This window comes from Danio aesculapii, chromosome 3 (genome assembly GCF_903798145.1).
Source record: "Danio aesculapii chromosome 3, fDanAes4.1, whole genome shotgun sequence".
Lineage (NCBI taxonomy): Eukaryota > Metazoa > Chordata > Actinopteri > Cypriniformes > Danionidae > Danio > Danio aesculapii.
In genome coordinates, this window is record NC_079437.1 from 7,116,880 (window position 1) to 7,121,473 (window position 4,594).

General features: G+C 39.3%; 1 long non-coding RNA gene across 1 annotated transcript; it reads left to right on the top strand.

Moving 5' to 3' along the window:
* Window positions 1–14: 14 nt before the first annotated feature.
* Window positions 15–3,817, top strand: LOC130220819 (uncharacterized). Its single transcript, XR_008836228.1, has 2 exons — window positions 15–2,484; window positions 3,222–3,817. It is a non-coding gene; the product is annotated as an uncharacterized LOC130220819 (long non-coding RNA).
* Window positions 3,818–4,594: the final 777 nt, after the last annotated feature.

The following is a 4,594-nucleotide window of genomic DNA, read 5'->3' on the forward strand; positions in this document are numbered from 1 at the left end:
CGTTGGATTTGCTCTTCAGTGTTTGGACTCTCAGTAGTGATTATTAAACCACACTGAACTGAGCTAAACTGAACTGAACTTAAACACTACAAACTGAACTACACTGTTCCTATTTACTGTGACCTTCTATGTGAAGCTGCTTTGACACAATCTACATTGTATAAGCGCTATACAAATAAAGGGGAATTGAATTGAATTGAATCCTGTCTGTAAGCAGACTCGTCACCATCCTGAATGAGGCAGATAAGTGTGGTGTCGTCTGCAAACTTCAGGAGTTTGACAGAGGAGTCCTTTGAAGTGCAGTCATTCATGTACAGGGAGAAGAGCAGTGGGGAGAGGACACACCCCTTTGGGGCGCCAGTGCTGATTGTGTGGGTACTGGATGAGAATTTTGCAACCAACATATCAACTGCCTAGAGCTGTTTGCAGTGATTCTCGTCTCCGGTGATAGAGGGGCAACACGTGCTGGTCAGGATGGACAGCACGGCAATGGTAGCGTATATCAACCGCATGGGGGGTATCCGCTCTCGCCGCGTGTCTCAACTCGCTTGCCGTCTGCTTCTCTGGAGTCATATGCAGCTGAAATCGCTGCGCGCCATTCATATTTTGGGCAAGCTCAACCATGCAGCCAATGCACGCTCACGGCAGCCTCTACGTCCTGGAGATATGGGCAACATTTTATATTGGCGTGCTTCAGGGAGGCCCATGTTGACCTGTTTGCTTCTCCAGAGAATGCTCATTGCCAGTAGTTCTTTTCCCTGACCGAGACCTCCCTCGGCATGGAGACACTGGCCCACAGCTGGCCTCGGAGCATGCGCAAATATGCGTTTCCCCTAGTGAGCCTGCTCACTGGAGGACGAGGAGCAGGTCTTGCTAGTTGCGCCTCTCTGACCCAACCGGACCTGGATACCAGAACTCACCCTCCTCACAATGGCCCGTCCTTGGCAGATCCCTTTGGGAGAGGACCTCCTCTCTAAGCAACAGGGCACCATCTGGCACCCTCGCCCAGATCTTTGTAACCTCCACATGTGGTCCCTAGATGCAGCAAGGAAGACTTGGGTAACGTACCGATGGCAGTGGTTAAAACCATCACTCAGGCTAGAGCTTTCTCTACGAGGCACGGCTACGCCCTGAAGTGGAGTCTATTCACTGAATGGTGCGCTTCTCGCCGAGAAGACCCCCAACTTGCCAGATCAGCGTTGAGCTTTCTTTCCTTCAGGATAAGTTGGAGCGCAGACTGTCGTCCCTCCACACTGAAAGTTTACGTGGCTACCATTTCAGCTCACGATAAAGCGATGGTTGGCATCTTGAAGACTCACGAGAGGGTCCTGTATGTAAAATATACACTGAAGCGGTGTAGAATCCCACACCAAAAATCATTTAAATGATTCACAAAATTAAGGTTTTACAAAAGTATTTAGGACAATTTGTGTAATTAACAATTAGCCTAGGCCTGTATATGTAAGTAAAAAAAACTGCAGCTGAAAAAGTAATCATCAAATGTGGACCATATTGACTTAGTCACCTCAAGTTTCCGTATGTGCAATTAACACCGATGAGGAGTATGGAAAGGCAACACCAGAAATGCACACTGCTAAAGTCACAATTTAACCCACATAAGCATTAAAAACAAAAACAGTAAATGTACACTTGGATTTTAACTCTATAACACTACACCAGAAATTCAACATCTCACAATTTGCTGTGCAACAATCAGAGAAAGCCTGCGGCCCATCTCTGTTTATAGATGTCTCTTTTTTTCCTCCATCCACACTGACACAGAGCAGCATCATTTTAAAATGAAAACAGCCTCTTGAGAGGTTATCGAGACTTAACTCTTTGGGGTAGGGTGGACGTAAGGCGAAATTGTAGCAAAAGTTGTGTGTTTTAAAACTAAAACATATTAGTGTAAACTGGACCCTAGGCACAAAATGCTAATGCTAATTATTTTTTTGAAGAACTGCTTAGTGATTCAAAGATTTTAAGCAGCAGGGAGCTGAGCCTTGAGTATACTGAACTAAAACTGGACAAACCTTATTATAATTATTATTAAAACTGGTTGCTTTTGTTCATTTGTGTAAACACTTAGGAGATGAGCATGTAAAAATGTCAACAAGCTGAAACAAAAATAAAACCAAAACATTTTTTCTTGCGATTATTACATCTTTTTAAAGGGATTTCCTAAAGTAGGCATCAAGAAAAGTATGTCTTAGGAACTGGTGGTGAATTTAAGGTATCCGTATGGAAAACATTTGAATGATACCCAGCCCTGCTGCTAATAGATTTACAGCTTTAAAAGTCAATATTTTCTGTGCAGTGTTTACAGATTAGTTTGAACATGAAAATATTGATATTTTTTCTTTTTGCAGGATTTTCTGAATGATGGATTTACAAATTGGTGTCAAGACACTGATCTACATCTGAACACACAGAAAACACTGGATATGTGCATTGACCTGTGGTAAAGGCAAGAAGTAGTTCCAGGTATGATGGTTGATAATCACCAGATTGAATTAGTCAGAAGTTATAAGTACTTAGGTACCATTATTGATAATAAAAAAAATGAAAATACTGAAAGACTATGTAGGACAGGCAAAAACTTGTTTGTCTGTGGAAATGAGCCTATAATATTGGTAGGGCTCTGATAATTGCTTATTATAAGGCTTATGTAGAATAGATTTTAACTTTATTACTGATTTGTTGGTTTGCTTCTTTAAAATGAAAACAGAAGAGCTTGCTGTCTAAGGTTTTAAATACCCACAACAAAGTATTAGGGGTAAAAGTTGTCAGGGTTATCCAATTTTCTAGAAAATTCAGGTGTTAAAGAAAGCTAATCAGATTACATCTGATATATCCCAGCCTCTTTTTGATTTATTTCTAATACTTCTCTCAGGATCTTGGTGTAGAGTCCCTTTGGCAAAGACCAACAGATTAAATTTTTAATTCATTTCGAGTGATATTGATTTGCTGAATTTGAATGGGTAGAGGTAGCCATTGTTTTAGTCCTATTAATGTTGTCTTGCGTGTGTGGCGTGGTATACATGTTGTAAATCCATTACGTTGCTGAACAAATCACACTTGTATAACTTATAGCAACAGTTTTATATATATGTAAGTAAAAGTTGAGTAAATCTATTCCAAGTTTCAGTCAAACATTTATGGCTATATTTGTTATTGAAACAATTATTTTATTGACTACTGATTCTAGCATGTGTTTACAGAAAGAAGCCCATGTTCTGCTGCTCCACCCAGCAGGACTGGTTCTGCAGCGGGTCAGCAGGATTTCACCTGTCTTTACCATCATCACATCCCTCACTTCTGAAATGGGATGATGAACTGCAATTAGACACGGGTTATCCATGCCTGAGTGCAAGGAGAGGATATGCGAGCTCATGATGATGGTGAATTATGATCCACAAAACTTGGAACAAGACTGGGAGCACAACTATTTGCAAAAAAAAAAAAAATGCAATAACAACATTATACTTCTCACCAAATTTAATTTCATCTCACTGTGTGTGTGGTGAAGGTTTATTTTTCTCTGAACACACAAGGTGGATTTGGCCAAGTTTGTTCTGCTGGTTTTAGTTTAAAAAAGTATCAGTCAATGGGGCCCAACCTTCTGAAGGGTCATTATATTATTTTGAAGCATCTGAAACTTTGCCTTCATTGACTGATATTGTTTGAACAGAAATTATAGCACAAAATTACATCCTCAGTGACATTTTTCCAGATGCTCATATAATGTAGAAAAGCTACATCTGGCCTGTTTAATTTCAGTTATGTAATGAAAGCAATAAAATGATCTTGCTTCATATTTTGGTTTCAACTCTTCTTTTTTTATTTCTACAAATGTCCCCTGCCATGCAGAAAATCTCAGTAAAGGCACAGAAATCAGAAAACTGCTGTAACAATTAAAGCAAAAATGACTGAAAATATGCTTTCTTCATTCTAGACTGTACTTACAAAAAGCCTTGAATGGCAGCATTTAGTCACACTGCACCACACACACACACACACACACACACACACACATCTGTCTGGTTGGCTATCCTGGTGGGGTTCCCACGCTTCCTGAAACTACTTAAATGTACTTGAACTTCAGACATTTGGATTCAAGGCCTGGGAAGTACTTAAAACAAACACAGGTTTTTGAAAGTGCTTAAAATAAATTTAAAATTAAATTTGCTTATGGATTTATTTAAACAATTGCATTCCATTGTCAAAAAACTGACAAAAATCTTCAATTAAATTCTTGTGCATTAATACTAATAATGCACATTTGATCAATATGACGCTACATATGCCGGAGTATGAATTACAGAGGTGCTTGATTAAACATGAATGCTGCTTTAAAAATGGTCCTTGAATGTCCTTGAATCTGATGTCCATATAAGTGGTGGAACCCTGTTCATAGCTTGAATGATGTTTATACTGTACAGACTGTGTTTTCTATATAAACAAATACACATGCACATCTATTGTATTGCCATTTATTTTCCACAACTGTATTTTTGACCACCTCCTAAATTATAGTCTAACTGTAAAAATCATGCATGTTCTTTGAGCTATTATTAAACCTGTTAAGGAATCT